This window comes from Microtus oregoni, unplaced genomic scaffold, assembly GCF_018167655.1.
Source record: "Microtus oregoni isolate MIOR12 unplaced genomic scaffold, Mior012 000018F_ref0000195, whole genome shotgun sequence".
NCBI classification, from domain to species: domain Eukaryota; kingdom Metazoa; phylum Chordata; class Mammalia; order Rodentia; family Cricetidae; genus Microtus; species Microtus oregoni.
Window position 1 is genome coordinate 3,031,428 of NW_024543077.1, and position 19,078 is coordinate 3,050,505.

The following is a 19,078-nucleotide window of genomic DNA, read 5'->3' on the forward strand; positions in this document are numbered from 1 at the left end:
CTCCTGACTGAGATGGTTTTCTCTAAGCAGTTTTGCTTTGCATTTTCCTGATGGGTAAGGCTATTGATTACTTCTTGAAGTATTTATTAGTGACTTATGTTACTTATTTTGAGAAATATCTATTCAATTCATAGTCAATCCATTGGCTGAGTGGTTCAATTTTTTTGGTGTTTAATTTTTGCAGTTCTTTATTTATCCTGTATATTAATCCACAGTCTGATTATAGTTGGTAATGATATCTATTCCCCATTCTGTAAGCTGTTTCAAACCAAAGCAAAGTATAAAGGGATTATAAGACAGCACTGTGACATATTTTACATCAATGCACAAGCAAGATGAAAATAACATTTTCTAAGCTTATTTATATTTCTAAATATAAATTGGGCTTGTAAATGTGCAAGTGAAGAGTTGATATGATCGATGTGCCTACCACTTAAAGAATAATAAACATCTTTCTCAAGGGAAAAAGAGGAAAGAACACTGCTTACGTCATTAGGTGAATTCAGTATCAGCCTCATGTCAGAGCCAGATAAAGAGATCAAAAGAAAACTAACTAACTCCAATTCACCAATACCCTCTGTGAATATAGATACAAAAATTCCCAGTAAACACTAGCAATGGAATTCATTTTCAAATGGTCATACTATACTGTGACCACACAGAACTTACCAGACTGGAAGAGTGTCAGAATACATTAAACTCTATACAAGGCAGCACATTAACAGAATGATAGGAGTGGGGGAATCACATGATCACCTTAGTTGATATGATGAAAGCATCTGACAGTTTCAATGTCCTTTCGCAACAAGGCACGCAGAGAGCTAGGAATGAATGGGGACTTCCTCGGAATAGAAATAGGCATTCGAAAGGAACCCACAGTAAGCCATCCCGTTGGTGGAGAATGAAAGCCTCCCTCCTAAGAGCAGGGGCAACAAGACAATGCCTCCTCCTTTCATTTCTATTCAACACTGTCCTCAAAAGCCTAGTGTCCTGGTTGTTGTTGTTGTTGACTTGATACAACCTAGTTATCTAGGCAGGGGTACCTCAGTTGAAAAAAACTCTTCCATCAGCTTGCCTGTCAGCAAGTCTGCAGGATGTTTTCTTGATTAATGATTGGTGTGGGCTGGCTCAGTCCATTGTGGGTGGTGCTGCCCTGGGCAGATGGGCCTGGGTACTATAAGAAACCAGGCTGAGCAAGCCGTGGGGAACAAACCAGCAAGCAGCTCCCCTCCATGGCCTCTTCTTTAGTTCCCGCCCAGCCTGAGTTCCTGCTCTTACTTCCTTCACGATGCTGTAAGATGAAATAAAACTTTTTCTCCACAAGTTGCTTTGTTCATGGTGCTTATTACAGAGGTAGAAAACTACTAGGGCAACTGGTGAAAGGAATTCATCAGATGACAGAAAGGGAAGGCATGAAAGTCAGGAAGGAACACCAAGACACCCTGTTTACAGATGACCTGAAACTCCATGGAGCAAGTCCTGAAGACCCACAAAAGGGCTGGAGAGGTGCCTCGGGGGTCAAATGCTGGATCACAGCACTCATATCAGGCAGCTCATAACTGTCTGTAACTCCAGTTCCATGGAATCCGATGCCTTCTTTTGGCCCTTTCAGGTAAATGCACTCACGTACATACCCACACACAAATAATTTTTAAAAGTAAATAATATATCTTTAAAAATCTATTAGACTAGCAAAGTTGCAGGGTATATGACTGACACACAAAACAGTTACTTTTTTGTTACTATGCATTGACTGTGATGGGTTTGCTGCGGGTCCCCAGCGGCTTGCAGCAGAAAGCAGCCAGTCCCAGGCAGGGACACAATTAATGAATTAAAATGACATTACACAAAGTTAGAGAAGTATTAGAGTCCTGAGAACATAAAAACATTTCTGCAATTTAAACAACACAGACTCTTGATTTCTAAATGGGTGCGGAAACCGAATGCACACTTTTCCAAAAGAAATACACAACAGCAATAAGCACCTGGAATGATATCTGATGTCATTAATCATTAGGAAAATGTACAAGACACCACTTCACCCTCACCAGAACCTCTGTAACCAAAGGTCAAGGAAGGAGGTCAGATAGTACAAGACCAGTGTAGGCTATATGGTGAGTTCTAGGGCAACCTGAGCTGCTACATCCTGTGTTGAGGAGGATGCATGATGGAGGAAGGTCATTGGTTAAATAAAAAGAAACTGCTTGGCCCTCATTGGTTAGAAGATAGGTGGGAAGAGTAAACAGAACAGAACGCTGGGAGGAAGTGGAAGTGAGCTCAGACTCCACAGCTCTCCTCTCGGGGGCAGACGCCTCAGAGAGACACCATGCCCCGCTCCCGGGATGAAGCTCCAACCCAGGATGGACATAGGCTAGAATCTCCCTGGTAAGCGCACCTTGGGGTGCTACACACAGATGATTAGAAATGGGCTAAATTAATATGTGAGAATTAGCCTAGAAGAGAATGGGCCAAGCAGTGTTTAAATGAATACAGTTTGTGTGTTGTTATTTCGGGGCATAAGCTAGCCGAGCAGGCAGCCGGGGTGCTGGGGACGCAGCCCCGCCACCCTTATTACTACAGATGCGGAGAAACTGGAGCCCTCCTGCATCACTGATGGGTGTGCAGAAGACACCGTCATGACAAGAAACCACATGGCACCTCCTTAGTAAGTTAAACCCAGAATCGTCCTACAACCCAGCAGTCCACCCTGGGTAAATAACCAAAATAGTGACCACATGAGCTGGGGAGACAGTGAAGACTAGAAAGTCTCACAAGCACAGGGGCTTGAATTTGATTCTGAGGACCCCAGAAAATGTCAGGTACAGTGGCACATGCTTATCATTCCAGCGCTGGGGAGACCCAAGCAGGAGGACCCCTGGGTTCAGATATCCAGTATAGCTTATTAAGAAGCTCCAGGCTAATGAAAAACCTTGTTTCAAAGGTGGTGGATGGCATTGCTGGGGATGACGTCAGAGACTGTCCTCTGCCTACCTCACACGCAAGTGTCCATGCTTCCTCATAAACACATACACATGCATGAATAAAACATGTGTCTCAAATGTTTACGAGAGGGCTATTCACAATAGATGAAAGAAACCACCAAAATGTGTGTAGGAGGTTCCTAAAACAGGTAAATTCATGAGACAGATTATAGATTAGGAATTACCATAGGCACGGGGAGAGGGGAGATGATGGAGAATTATTGTGTAATGGTTAATAAAGGGTTTGTTTTGTAGTGATGAGAATACTTTTAGAAACAGTAGTGATGATTGCACAACACTGTAGGTATAGTGGATACCATAGAATCAAATACTTGAGAATAAATAAACCAGGGATCAGAGAGCTGGATCTGTGGTCAGGAGCACTTCCTGCTCTCCCAGAGTCTGTGGTTTGAATCTCAACACCCATGCTAGGCAGCTCACACCACCTGTGACTGTAGCGTGGAATCCAGTGCCCTCTTCGGGCCTCTGAGAGCCCCCGCGTGCATTCAGACATAGCCACACAGGCCCACACACATACACATAAATAATAATAAAACACCTTTTAAAATTGATTAAAATGGCTAAAGTTGTATCTAGTTTCCAAAATGAACAAAGTCAACTGTGATGGCAGGGACACACCTGCAACCCCAGGGTGTGGAAGGTCTCAGAGGCAGGTGCTTAGGTCAAAGCCATTTTCCCTCAGCTGCCTACTGAACGGGAGATCGGTGTGGCCTATATGATACGTTATTTAAAAAAAAAAAACATTTTAACAATGTAATATATAAAAAAAGCCTACACTGAATTATATACTTTCGATGAGTGGATTGTGTGCTGTGTGGATTATATCTCAATATAACTGCCTTTTTAAAAAAAAACAGAAAGGGAATATTACATTCATACAGATAAATGCACAGCACGGAGGAACCCAAAATGCATTCTGGTAAGTGATTCAAGCAGGACACAAAAAGATATCCAGGGTAGATTAAATAAAGAGACAGCTTGGTCACCATTGCCTGGAGCTGAGGGGAGCTGAGGGGGAAGGGAAGTGACTGTGGACGAGTGCAGAATGTCATTGGTGGGGGAGATAAAAAGGTTCTAGAATGACTTGGCACCTGAGATATGGCTGAGCTATTGAAGGCACATACTGATCTTGCAGAGGATCCAAGTCGGGTTCCCAGGACTCACACCGAGACTTGCAACCTGTAACTACAACTCCAGGGGATCCAGTGCCCTCTTCTGGGCTCAGCAAGCACCTCCTCTGGGTATGCACATACCCCAACACCTCCCTGGGCAAGCACAGAGACACATATTTAAAGTGTGTATGTGTGTGTGTGTGCTCTGACAATGGCTATACAATATATATTGTATTGACTATATTGAAAATAAAATTCATGCTTCCGACGATGAAGCAGATAACTGTACGGACTCCTGGCTCAGTACAGCTGCTTGTTAAAGTGAGGTTGTAACAGGAGGAGGCCCAGCCTTGGCCCCTACTGGGTGCTTGGTACAAACCAGTTACCATGGAGACGAGGGTGATTCTAAGATGATGGAAACAATCCTGGATGTTCTTGGCAACTGCATGTCTGAGGGGATCGTCTTCCCATCTCCAGAGACTCAGCCCCACCAAGGACAGAAGGACCTGCCTCTAGCAAGACACCAATATTTACCTCCCTGATGCCCAGCTCCCAGGCTCCCTGTTGCCTTAATTGGCCCCTAAAAGGGAAACAGATCTTATTGACAGGACCTAATGAGTCCCTAGGAATCTGGGTCCCCACGTTCTCCGCTCCCCAGTTACTTGTTCCAGACAAGTAAAGAACTTTTCAGGCTCCCGGAGGAAAGGGAGGCCTTGAGAGACAGCCACAGAAGTGGCCTGAGCCAACTGGTAATTAGGCCCAGGAGACCCTGCTTCATGATGGCAGGCGCCAGGCTTAGTGCACGGTGGATGTACTGCCTTGGCCCCTGTGAGAGTTCTGCCCACACCTTCCTCCCCGTCCGACTTCCCCACAGACATCTCTGTTCATTCCCTGCTCTGAGGCCTGGACTGGGCCGCTGCTCACTCCTGGATGCCCTGAGCTCACAAGGGCCAACTCATACACCTCTTCCACTCTTCAAGGCCCAGGGCAAACGTTTCTGTATGACAGCCATCCTTGCCCTACCCAGGGCACCCATATTTGCGATTCCTGACCCAGGGCTTTGCACCACAGGCCTAGTGCAGGGTTAGCCATGCATGCTGCATGCTTCCAGAGAGACCCCAAAGCACAGAAGCTGGACTTGAGGCAGAGAAAGCCTCAAGCTCCTTCTGCCCTGAGGCTTTCTCAGAGCAATGTCATGCAGCCAGCAGCTGTTCCTTTAAAAAATGGTGCCTAGAGTCAAATATTAATAAAATTACAAAACAAGGCATCTGGTTTCCCTGACTGCAGGAATCCTCGGAGCCCTCACTGTGTTAACGGATGCTGCCCATCTGTTAAGAAAAAAAAAGATAAAGGTTCTTAAGGGGCTAGAAAGATGGATCAGCAGCAGTTAGGAGCATGTATTACTCTTGCAAGGGACCTAAGTTTGACTCCCAGCACCCATGTGGGGCAGCTCACAACAACCTGCAACTCTAAGTCCAAGGGAATCCAATGCCACCGGCCTCTGCACACATCTGAACTTGGGTGCACAACCCACCACCACCACCCTACAACACACACACCAGTGTAAAGCTCTAAAAAAAGAAGAAGGTTCTTAACTATTGGCTACAGAATCTTTCTTCCCTTCTAAAATCTTATGGGACCTGTGAAATGTAAAATCACTGGAAAATTTTGACCTAAATGATAAATGGGTAAGGCAATCACATCTTACCATCTCCCAAACTGAATTCAAGGCCTGTAAAGTAATTAAATGTTTAAATGAAACTACAAAACCCACCAGGAAATGAAACAAAAGGAAAATGTGGGCAATATCTTTGAACCTCCAGGACTGGAGCTGAGCCTGGCTTGTACAGAGGGGGCTTCTAACATCGCCAACAGACATGATGCAGAGGCGGTATTCACGGAGGCTTGTTGAGAAGGCTGGCTGTGCAGGCCTCCGTGTTGACCCTATTCTACCTAGGAAGCCACGACTAGGAAACTAATAACTCCACACAAGGAAAACATCCCCATACGGCCACTTCGTGGGGTCTGTGAGGCCAACACAGGGACAGGAGAAAAGACAACACAGGATCAGATATGTAAGGCTTTAAGAATCATGCTAAGGGCCTGGTGTGGTGGCACACTTTAATCCCAGCCCTCAGGAGGCAGAGGCTGGTGAATCTCTGAGATAAGGGCTAGCCTGGTCTTTGTAGGAAGTTCCAGGTCAGCCAGGGCTCACAGTGAGACCCTGTCTAAAAGCAAAACGAGCCAAGGAGCTTGACTGAGGGATGGGGTCCAGAACTTGACTCCCTGCCCGGAACCATTCCCCACCTGACAATGAGCGGACACAAACTGCAGGTTTCAGAAAGCTCTGGATGACAAGCCTGGCAATTTGGACCATTTCCATAGCAACCGGGAGCCACGGCAGGTCCTTGTTCTTTGGGCTGCGTGTCTTTGCCTTCTCCCAAGAGCTTTTCCCAGTGCTATTGCTAAAATGCACAACCTAGTTGCTTCTAGGACAACCCAACCCTCCTGGTCTTCATGTAGAAGAGGGAGGTGCCCTTTCTTCCCTGCAATGCAAAAGCACAAAGCCCTGAGAGGTAACCAGGGCTTTGTGAGGTAAAGCCTCACAGAACATTAGAACTTCAGATTTCCCTCAGTTCCAGAGCTGTTCTCCTATACCCTGGTTAAGAAATATAGAAAGCTGCTGTCATGACGAAGAAGAGAACATCTGGTCCAAAGTTGTCACAAGGGAGGGGTAAATAAGACCTTGAGGGTAGGTGAGCTCCCAGAGGTCTGTGCGGCAGCCGGGTAAGCTGCCTATCCTCTATCTGCACTCCCCAGAGAAAGTCTGCATCCCGGCTCCTTCCTTCAGCATCCCCGTGCCCCCATCTGTCTTGTCAGAGACCAATGCCGGGACATCTCCAGGCTGCCTTCAATTATGAGGCAATAAATATGAGATGTGCTGCGTGGTGAGCGGCTGCTTGGGCCGCCAGCCCCGCCTCCACCCTCAGAAGCCTCCGCGCCGAGAAGATTGGATTTTGTTTCGTTCATTTTTTATCTCTAGTCTGTGTCGGGTGGGAAGACACAGGCTATGGGGAGTGGATAATTTGATCCTCTTCCCACTTACCAGTGCGGCACCAAGATGGAAAGTGTGATACCCTCAGGCTGCCCTCACCCCGAGGAGCTTCTCCACCTTCACGCACCAACCCTGCGTGTGTGTAGCTGTTGTGCAAGGGTCCAGTTCAGGTAACCTGAGGCCCAGCTTTGACCTTGCTGCTGACCCACTTCAAGATGCTAGGCCAACACCCTGACCCGGAAGGTGGGGGCCCCATAAAAAAACAAAAGACCTGCGCCAGCCCTCTTGGTGCTGCAGTTTACACCGTGTTTGGGCGCAGACATTGATACTGGATGTGGAGGGTTTAAATTTGCCAGGAAGAACACAGGGAAACTCCAATGAGGCAGCTGATGTGATGGAGAGAGGGGGGGGGGAGTTACAGGGGCTGGAGAGATGGCTTAACTATTAGAAGTGTGTAATGTTCCCGCAAAGACCTGAGTTGTTCCCAGGACCCAAGTCACAACTGCCTGTAAATCTACCTCCAGGTGAAACTGACACCCTCCTCTGGCCTCTGTGGGCATCTGCATTCACATGCAAACACACACACACACATACACACAGAGTTAAAAGTATTAAAAAAAAACCCAAGTCTTTAAAAAAAAGAAATACTATTATTATCATCAGCCTAATGAATGATGTCATCAAATGCTCACTGGAATGAGGACAATACTAGATATTAATATCAGTTTCTAACTCAACAATTCTTCAAGTAGATTACCACCCCCATTTGGTAAAGAAGGAAATCAAGATTTGCCCAATGTTACACAGTAAGTAATAGAAGGAAGACATCAGCAAACCCATCTCACCCTAATGCCCACACCTGTCCAGCTCAGGCGCTTCCACTGGACTCTGCTTCCTGGAAAGAAAAGCAATGTTTTAGTAACTGGAGAATGTGCACACTCCACCTGGTTTTTGTGACTGTTTGGGTGTGGAAAGCAAAAGGCAGAGGAGGGAAGGATGGTAGGCAGGCTGCTGGGAGTGTGGAGTGGTGGGTGGTGGATGGACAGAGAGCGTAGGAAAATCAGAAAGCTCGGTGAAGACACCTCATATGATCTTGGCCATAGAAACATAAGACCATTGGAAATTGTTGGTGAATGACAGTTGTAGATATATGAGCAGATGAGATCACTAGAGGAAGCGAATACAATGGAAGGAAGATCAAGGCTGGGACCTTGGAGCTCTCCAACCCTCAGAGGATGAAGACAATGGTCTAAAGACTCGGAGGGGAGCTATATGAAGTCAGCCAATGAGGAACGGAGTTGAGTGGTCAGGTGGGTGAAAGCAAAAGTCTGTGGGGACCAGCAAGCAGGGGGAGGCAGGCACTCAGTGTCCCTTTGATCTTGTCAGAGTGGTCTTCGTGCTCATAGTGTCACCCAAGAGTTGGGAGAGTCTCTAACACCCTTCTCATGGACTTTGAATTATCTCTGTGCACTAGACATGGGGAATCTCTGGCCCAGCTGTTGTCAGTGACTCCTCTCCAACCCTTTCCACAAACTCTGAATAGTCTGAGATTAGGTCAAGAGCCAAGCCAGGTGTGATGACACACACCTTTCATCCCAGTGCTCGGGGCAAGCAGATCTCTGTACATTTGAAGCTATTCTAGTTTGCCAACCAAAACTACATAGTGAGACCCTGTCTCAAAAAAAAAAAAAAATCAGTAAGAGAAGAAAAAAAATAAGAAATGTGTGAAGATTGCTAGAAAGATATAACAGATAAACCAAAGAGAAAAGGAGTCTTGTTTTGATGCTATTTAAAAATAACTGTATTTAACGAGAACAAAGTCACAACCACCCTTGCTGAAATGTTATCCAAGCAGAGAGTTAGCACTGTGCGCACCTAGTGAAACCGGAGGGTGCTGTCCGTTGTCCTGACAGACGTTCTTGGTTACTGTCCTTATCCAGGAATGACATTGTGGCTGTGTAACCCTCAGGTGTATGTGAGCAGAAAAGTAAAACTCCAGCTGGACAGAGAAGGCTCCAGGGAGGGTCAGAGTCATCACCAGTTGGGTTAAATCATGACTCACGGTTTCTCTTTGCCACTGTTCCTCTGGATGAAAGAGCATGTAAAACCACTGAGGCTGTGCTATTCTGCAGTCATAAAAAAAGCCCATTCCATGCTTGATTGACAACATTTTCAGGCCATTGAAAGGAATCATTTTCCTCATGAAGACTCAAGGACCCAAACTCCATAAGCTTAGGGAAATTGAGGTGATGGGGACATGGAAAATGAAGGTCAGTTTAAAGAGCAGGAAGAAAGTTCAGACAGAGGGAAATCTCAAGAAATTGAGCTACCATGGTGAGGAAAGAGAGTGGATTTAGTGACTATAGAGTAACATGTGACTGAGGTCCCGTGAGATGAGAAATCTGTAATCAGATCTGTAGCCAAATGCTAAGCAGCAGATAGAGAAAAAACAGTACCAGGAGGGGGAAGGCAGAAGTGTGCTTGGGCCTTGAGGTGGGGAAGGCGCTCCTGCCTGATTGTTGTACTACGGCAGAGGTAAGGCACTCAGGGTCAGCAACCAGGCAGTCTGGCTGCGAATTGGCCCCTCCAGGGCATCTGACTTTGATCAAGTTACTTAATGTAAGGTAAGGGTTTGCCAAATAGAGACGTCCACTCTGTAGAGCTGTTAAGATGATGGAGCTGGGCAATGCCTGCTGCACAGAAAGGGCTTGATGAAGCTGGTGTCCCTGGTCAGTCGGTTAGCGATTAATTTACCTTACACAGCTGGAGGGAAGGGGAGACGTGGCGCAGCCTGCAGCTCCCACCCTCGGCTTTGGTCTGGAGCCAAGGATTTTGAGTCAGACCTGAGTTCATGCCACTGTATGCTACATTTCCATTTGTCTATCTGGGGAAAGCTTCCTGTCAAGAGCCGGCTACAGGGCTGAGATTCAGCCGAGTCGGTAGAGTGTTTTCCTAGTGTGTATAAAGCCGTAGGCCTGAACCCCAGCACTCAGGAGGTGGAGGCAGAAAGGTCAGAAGTTCAAAATCATCTTTGGCTACATTGTGAGTTCAAGGCCATTCTAGGCTACATAAAACTCTGTCTCAATGAAATAAAATAAAATAAAAAGACGGGCTGTGTAGAGTTCATGTTGCATGTGGTAAGAGCAACAGGGCAAGATGCTTGGTCCCCCAGAACTTAGTCCATACTCCATCACATAGCTGGGCCATGCCCAACTCCATTTGTCTAGAAGGCCTCAGGTGATTTTCTGTTCTTCGCAATTCAAGAAAACCTGTGGTCATTTTTCAGATGAGAAAACAAAGGTTTAGGAGGGAAAATCGCTTGTAAAAAGCCACTCAGCAAGCTGGCTAAGTTGCAGACGCAGACCTGGGATCCAAAAGACCCCTCTTCTGCTCCCTTAGCTCTGCCTCATCTCCATATCCCCAGCTCATTCAGTCCCCATTGCAGCTGAGGGTCCCTCCAGGTAGGAGCAGATTCAGTGCCAGACAGAGGCCCTAGCCTCGAGAGGAGATTCATAGCCTCAAGTTGATTTGTTACCCCCGGTTTCCTCCTTTAGGGCTCTTTGCTGGACCTTCCGGTCTACGTGTCCCCTGGCTTTCCTCACCTTCCAGGAAGACTTGGCATTCTTACAGATGGCACCCACAGTAGCTGAGCATCAGGTCTAGGGATCTGAGGACTCAGGGCTCACAGGCATAGCTTCCAGGTCTAAATGGGATCATATAATTTCCTTGGAGCCTCACTACCTCCGGGCTAGGTCTGCATCATGATCTTCAGGGTGTATCTGGGGAAGCTGAGGCTTGAAGCATGAGACCTAGGGTCTCAAAGGCATTAGGTTCCAATCGAGGATTTCCCCTCTGGCCACAGGCCCTTCCTCCTGACACCTCCTGCTACTGCATCTTCCCAGTCAGAAGACGAGCTCCCTCCAGCTCTCCTGTGCGGTACCATAGCAGAGTCTGCCATCCCCTTCTTGGGATCCCCACTGAAAGGGGGAGGGTCCCCTACGTCTCTGGGGCCTGACCACTTGCTCTTTTCCAGGAGGCCTCTCCACAGCTGGGTGAACTCCAGGCCACTCCCCACTCCACCCACCCATCTCCCTGAAAACGAAGCTCGAGCCTGCAGGCCCAGCTGCAATGGCTTTCATCATCCAATTACCGGAGCCGCTGGCACGATAAATCTTGCTCGCACAAGCGCAGGCAAAGCTGCAGCTATTTTCATGGCCATTACCGTGCATAGGACATTGGGACTCAGGTCATTTGCTTTTCTGACATGGAGTCCCTGTCCCCCAACCCTCCTCCTCCTTCCCTGCCTTCTGGCAGGTCTCACTGGCAGCCACCCCGCCCCTTCTTGTCACTAGCTTCCTCCTATTCCCCCCAGCACCGGCTCCCCCCTTCCCGAGGCTGTGGGCCAAGATCAGAATTCTCGGTGTGACCTTGGCCAAGTCACTTCACCTTTCTGGGCTTCAATTTCGTGTGAAATAAAAATGGTGTTGGTGACTTGACAGGGGTCTGTGAATAACTCACCCAAGCATGGTGCACTCCTCACCGGCAGTAACAAGGGTCCTTGCCAGCATTCTTTATTATTTTTTAAAAGTTATTCATTCATCATAATGTATGTTAGGTTAGGAAAAAGTTAATATCAAGTCTGCAAGTTTCACTGCCAGGAGACCATGAAATCAGATGTTTACATAAAGTATGTTAAGGGAAATATTAAAAATAATCCACAGATTTAGCTAATATGGAAGCAGCGTGTGAATGAGAGAAGGGTGAGAAGCCCTGAAATAACAGCCACACGGTGCTTGCTTCATAAACATCTGTTCAGTTCTCCACCCTGTCCCAGTTCCTGTGGAGGGGAACCCGGGCCCTCCAGAGGCAGAGGACCTACCCTGCCCAGAGGCACAGGGTGTGGGAGCACCGCAAGGCCTTTACTAGGCAGACCCCCTGCTTGATACTGGTGACAAGGGGCTCTGATCGCAGTGTCTCCCTCAGGGAACCCCGATCCTTTCTCGTTTATTTAAACTCTGTCATAGTCATGCAAAGCCGTTGTCATGACATCTACCCAGTAGGATTTCCCTTGAGGTCTCAGACTTCTGGATTTGCAGTGGAGGGCACCAGCTGGGGACAGGAGGCCCTAAGCCCACCTCTGTGAGGAGAGGCTTGAAGGAGAGAACACACACACATACTCGGCTTGATGGAAAATGATGTCCGTGGAGGCCTTGTGTGGAAGGCTGTGTGTATGCCGCGGGGGAAGGCTGGAAGTACTCCCCTGATCTTTGCGCAGGCTGGCTGTGCCTGCCAGAATGGGGAAACCTCACCTCTTCCCATGAAGAAAGTTGGCTGAATCAGGGAGTTTTGCAGGCCCATCCCAGGGCTGTCACTGAACAGTAGAGAGACTGGGACCGTGTTCTATTAGATATGTCTAGAGGCCGGCGTCCACTGAAGGGGTCATGATCAGCCATCAGAAGGGAACTAGCTAAGGAATTCCAGGAAGAGGGCAGAGGGCTCCCTCCGGATTCATCCGCCTGTAGGCAGGAATGGAGGAAGATCACAGCAGTTTCCACAGCCCCCATAACAGAATTCATAGGCTACAATGTGCAGCCTGACAGCCACAGATGAGGTAGGACAGACTGCCTATAAAAGGCTGAGTCTTGGGTATCTGGCAAAGGAGGAGGAAAACCCAGCTGCCTGCCTCTAAATGCATTGACGATGGATGGATGAAGAAGTGGAAACCGTGCGGGGAAACCAGTCTACCAACTCCCAGCTAACCCTAGGTCAACAAAACCAACTATCTTAGACGAAACCAGAGGCAGATTCCGTGTGTGTGCGTGCGTGCGTGCGTGCGTGCGTGTTCGCGCATGCGCATGCGCTGTTTTCACCCTGGAGACGATAAAGCTAACAAATGATGCCTCAGGACAACTTTGAAAGAGCAAGGACTGCTGTTCTGTCACCAATGATAGACAGCATGCTTCAAAATTGGGATTGCTGCAGAATTCAGGGAGTTAGGGAAAGATTGCCACCTTATGGTTAACATTGGTAGTGCCTCGGACAAAATTATGCCGGGGCGAGGGTGCGGGGTGTCTTACAGATGCTTCAGATTGCAGACTTTCAACTTGCCAGTTCAAAATAGTCGTGGCAATAACGTGTTCTAATTTCTGGAAACAAAATAATAACTAGTCTCTTTTGCCAAGAGACCAATGTTCAGTCCAGGTCGATGTGACTATTGAAGACTCAGGAATAGGACCACCTACCACTGACCGGCAACTGCCTACCCTCCCATCATTCTCACACATAGTCAAATGCATCCAATAAGCCCCATGGTGGACATAACCTGGTCTCTGGCCCCTGCTGCTAGGGAGCTCAGCCTAGAAAAGAACGCAAATACAGCAATAGACCGTTACACACTGTGGTCGTGCTATGTGACCAGGGACCTGGGAGGCAAAAAGGGGTGCCTATCCTGACCCAGGAACAGGGCAGGGATCCTAGTAGATGGGACATTTACTCAGTTAGATCCTGGGAGGAAAGAGGGGAAGAGGCAGTTCCAGCAGAAAGAGCCACAGAGAGGCAGAAGCACAGGCCTATTTGGGAACATCTGCCTACAGATATAGAACTATCGGGAGAGGTGGGATAGACAATGGTCCCTGATCGCCAAAACAAAGCCTTTGTGCTGTGCCTGTGAGGGCACATTAAGGTAAAGGTGATGCAAGCCTGCTGGCCCGAGCTTGAGCCCTGGAAAGGTCATGGGAGAGGAAGGAGAGGCTCCTTCCTCTTCCTTTCCTCTGACCTCTGCACAGGTGCTGTGGTGTGCACGCCCACACATATGCATCATGGGAACGATAGCAAATAAATAAAAATGTGAAAAAATCTGTCCCATTGGCTGAGACGCCTGCTGGCACACAGAATGGATTGGAAAGATCACAGCAGTGCGGGTGGGGAGTGTGGAGATTGATGGGGCCCTCCTGATAAGACACATGAAGCCCACAGCCTTCACCTCCGGCTTCCTCCCTGGCCTGAGTTAGATCTCCTCAGTGGGTCATTGCAGTTCTCTCAGATACAGAAGAGAAGCCTCTGTGGCCTCATGCTCATAGACAGACCCAAAGACACCTATCCCTGCCAGAGACAAGAGTCGGACCCATGTCTCTCTAACCTGAATGCCATGCCCCCTTCCCGAGGAGGAAGGGCGAGTCTAGAGTTCAATACATTGCTCACGTTCTAAAAACCAAAGGAGAGTGGAGACACAGGGAAGAGAGAAAAACAAGAACTAAACTATAATTAAGACTTAAGAACCTTTCCTTCGAGAGATGGAGAGATAGCCTGGTTGGTAAAGTGCTTGCCCAACAATCACAAAGACCTGAAGACCAAAGTTCAATTCCCCAGAATGCTTAAACAGGGAGTGGGCAGAACTGCGTGTGCCTGTGATCTCAGAGCTGGGGAGACAGACGTGGGTGGATCCCTGGAGCTCACTGTCCAGTCAATCTAGACAATCAGCAAACTCCAGGTTCAGGGAAAAATTATATCCAAAAAATAAGGTGAAGAGCTATTGGGAAAGACACCTAATAGTGTGTGTGTGTGTGTGTGTGTTTGCAGGCCAAACAAGGTATGAGGAGCAAGCCAGTAAGCTGCACCCCTCCATGGCCTCTGCATCAGCTCCTGCCTCCAGGTTCCTGCCCTGTTTGAGTTCCTGTCCTGACTCCCTTCAATTGTGAACTACATATGGAAATTAAGCCAAATAAACCATTTCCTCCCCAGGCTACTTTGGTCTTGGTGTTTCATCACAGCAATAGAAACCCTAAGACAGCAGTAGTTCTCCCGAGCACAGCCAGCCACCTGAGCTGAATCTTGAGCCATCTATCCCCAGCTGGCAGGATTAACCTCAGCTCTCTCAACAGTAACATCCACGCCTGCAGCCTGGATCCCCATCAAAACCCATTGAGATCAGTGATGTCTGTGAGGCCTGCCTCGAACCTGGGTCTGGGTTAGTTCAAGACCAGTGCCCTCCCACTGGAGATTCCTAGGGTGCTGGGATGCTCCTCAGCCTTGAGAGTATTGATGGACCCCTACCCACAATGCCCTTCTCCAGAGATGTAAGGACAATGCAGTATCCTCCAAAGGAGCATCTTCACAGGGTGGATGGAAGGCTGTGAACACACAGGCTCTGGCTTTCAGAGTCTCTCTGATTCCTACTTCCACACCAGCATATGGAAGCCTTGCTGGTCAATCACAGGTCCTCGGTTAAATGTGCTCACATTCCTTAATACTAACAACATAGCAGATGCAAGACTAGAGGGATGGGCTTCTGGAACCACTCTTATCTCGGTTATTGCTGTGATAAGAGAGCATAACAAAGTAGCTTTAGAAGAACATTTATTTGGGACTTCTTCAGAGGGTAGGGGTAAGTCCATGACCATCGTGTCCAGGAGCATGGCAGTCAGCAGGCAGGCATGTTGCCGGAGCAGTAGCTGAGAGCTTACGTGTTGATCCAGAAATAAGAGCCAGATAGATCTTACTGGGAATGACATAGGCTTTACCCAGGAAATGTCCCTAGTGACAAACCTCCTCCTACAAAGCCGCATCATCTAATCCTTCTCCAACAGTTCCACCAACTGGGACCAAGCATCAAACATGTGCAGCTATGAGGGTCATTCTCACTCCAACCACACAGCCTCCAAATCACAACAGAGCATGGCATGGACCTGGAATGGCAAAGCCGTCCCTCAGCTCCGGTTTGGGGTCTGGCTAGTGGCACCTCTCTGAGGTTCACTTTACTTCATCTACCAGATATCCTCTTTGGGGTCACTTCGATTCTATGAAGTCCCAAGTCAAGTAGGGTCGAGAAGAGCCGGGATGGCTCACCTTATCTAAGATCCGCCTTTGGATCCACAAATTCGTGGGCTCTGTACTTCCTCGAATGATTAAAACTGGAGGCCATTCATTAATTCACTCATTCAACAAATATTCATCAGTTCCATGCTATACAAGAGGAACAGAAGGAAAACTAAGAGACTTAATCCCCTTCCCTCATAGTCCATACCTGTCTATAAACTAACTCCAGGCCTTCATTTTCAACAAAGTTTTCTAACCAGGCATACAGTATAGGAGGAAGAGCAATTTCTCAATGACTTGACCCCAAAGAATCCAAGTCTGGGGTCCCTAACGGAAGGGATTTACATCAGACCTAAATTCCGTTCTCCAGAGGGAGGCATGATGGGGATGACAGGTTGGAAATTGTTTTTAAATAACTCTCCAGAGATGACCTGTGTGTGCTCCGAGGCTGGAAAGCGTCACTTAGACTCTCCCTTCATTCAGCCTCCTGTGATTTCATTACAGCACCCCGGACTGAAGAGTTCGTGCACCACAGCAATTTGTGGGTCACGGGTCTTGAGACTAAGAAGTAAGAGATCCAGGTGACAGCAGTTTGGGTGTCTGGGGAGGACTTTGTAAGGGCCTGAGGAGGCTCGTTTTCTGTAGTCTCTGCAGGCTGGAGCAATAATGCAGTGTGTGTGTGTGTGTGTGTGTGTGTGTGTGTGTGTGTGTGTGTGCGCGCGCGCACATGTGTTCAAAATAACGTGAGCAGAACCACCCAAATTGCATACAGAGGCTCAGACGTAGGTACTATACACAGCTCCAGAGACTGACCCAGCCACGAAGAAAGGCAGAGGTAGCGTTGCACAAAACAAGAGTTCACTCCGAGTTTTGGCTCTGAGGGCTGCCTGGTGCCTCCAGGCTTCGTGGCTGGCATGGCGTCAGCCTTCACTGCCATCCACGTCTATGCTTCTCCCTTGAGGGAATCCATCTTCTCACTTCTGATTCTCTTCCCGGTTGCTGATAACAAAACCCATCTTTAGGGTCTTGGAAAGCATGTTCTCGGGAGGTTGGAAAACAATTCTACCATCCTGGGATCCCGAGAGTAAACGCTTTCCTGGGAGGAACTGCAATACAAGTGTGGCTTGCTCTGCTGCAGAGATTGCAGCAGTCTCTCCCAGGCACTGACCGCAGTCCACTTCGAGTGCCTTCCTCCGGGGGCCTGTCTTCTTCCCTTCTTCATCACCGCGTTGTCTGTATTCAGCCACCAAATGCTGCCCATGCTGAGGGCGGTGGAGACCAAGGGCAGGATAAAGGCGCCCTCCCCACTTCTCTCCACACCGCTAAGCCCGCTGAGGACTCCCTGGCTATCTGATCTACCCCGTGGCCCTCTTGCTGCCTTGAGGTGGTGAGTTAAGTATGTGCCCAGGCTGTTGGGTTTTTGTGCCCCACTTTGTTAGAACAATGGCTAATAATTGAATTAGCCATGCTTCAAATACTACCTACAGTGCTTGGAACACTCAAAGGGTCAGGATCAAATTTGCTATTCGTTGTTTAATGAGTCTTAATAAACTATTAGATGAGTTAAATAAATTGAACCACCAAGGCGTGTAGGTTTGAGTATTCCCCTCAAGCCCACAGGCCCAATGTGGAGCATCCTAACAGAAATGCAAACATAAAATAGGTCAGATTTCTTGCCTTAAATGATTATGTAAACAATTATTATGAAACTGTTGAAGAGGTAAGTTAGTATTCTCTGGATGATACTTTTGTCCTTGGGAGAGTTTCAATATTATGAAAATTGCTAGGCTTACTAGAAGCCTTTCCAAAAGTAAATTCCAGAAAGCAAACACAGTCACTGAGAGAATGTTAGGAGTCAGGCTGGAACCGTTGGTCAAGCCCAGCAGTGTCACAAGCATCCCTGGCCATTTCCTTCCCACTGGCTAAACAACAGTGTATAACCAGCTGGTGGTGGCACACGCCTTTAATCCGAGCACTTGGGAGGCAGAGGCAGGTGGATCTCTGTGAACTCTGGGACAGCCTGGTCTACAAAGCAAGTTCCAGGACAGCCAGGACTGCTACACAGAGAAACCCTGTCTCGAAAAACCAAAAACCAAAAAAAAGAATGATAATATAGAAGAGTTTTAAAGTTAAAAGTTCTCATGAAAAAAATTACCTCAAATTTACTTTTTGAAAAAATGTGGAATATGAACTATTAATAGATATTAAGATGATAATCATTTCATTTCCTTAGCAACAAAGATCACTAATTACTGGAACAAAGACCTTTAAGCATCTTTATCGGTTCTAAGTCAGTGGTTCTCAACCTCCCCAATGCTGACACCCTTTAATACAGTGACCAATCACAAAATTATTTTCATTGCTACTTCATATCTGTAATTTTGCTGCCATTAAATTCTGTGTTTCTGATGGTCTTGGGAAACCTCTGTGAAAGGGTCATGTGACCCCACGGGGTCCCAACCCACAGTCTGAGAGCCACTGTTCTAAGTGATGGTGATGCTTATGGTACATTGCTCTACAAAGTGTTTTGTCTGGTGCTGGCATCACAGAGCCAACAAAACACACTTGAAACTTGAGCTTAGCATCTCCCTTGGAATCCTGGAGGAGTGACAGACATGGGAAGTCCAATCATGGACAAAAGGGAAATATCAGGGAAATGAGAACCCCACGCACCACAGCTTGGCTTTAGGCTTGGGAAATCTCACAAGACAAGACCAGGCTCGACCTAGATAAAAGCCCAGCTCCAGGAAGCACTGTAATGGACCTGGAAACTGGCGTGCACACAGCATTCATTTCAGTGACGGCTCAGCAGTGTTTGAACGTGGGGGGACCTGGAGAGGGGTGGCCAAGGATCTCTGACTCATCCATTCGTTCAGCCTATCTTTCCTGCTGCCTACCATCTCAGACCTTTTGCTGGGGACAGAGGACAGACAGGGATTAGACAGCTCTTACTTTCAGGGAATTCAGAATGTGACAGGAAAACTATATTATAGACAAGTTATTATGATTCCGGGTTAAAAAGGAAAAAGGGTTCCTCCGCCCCTCCTAGCAGACGTCTAGAGGACACAACAGATAGTGTCACCTGGCAGCCCATG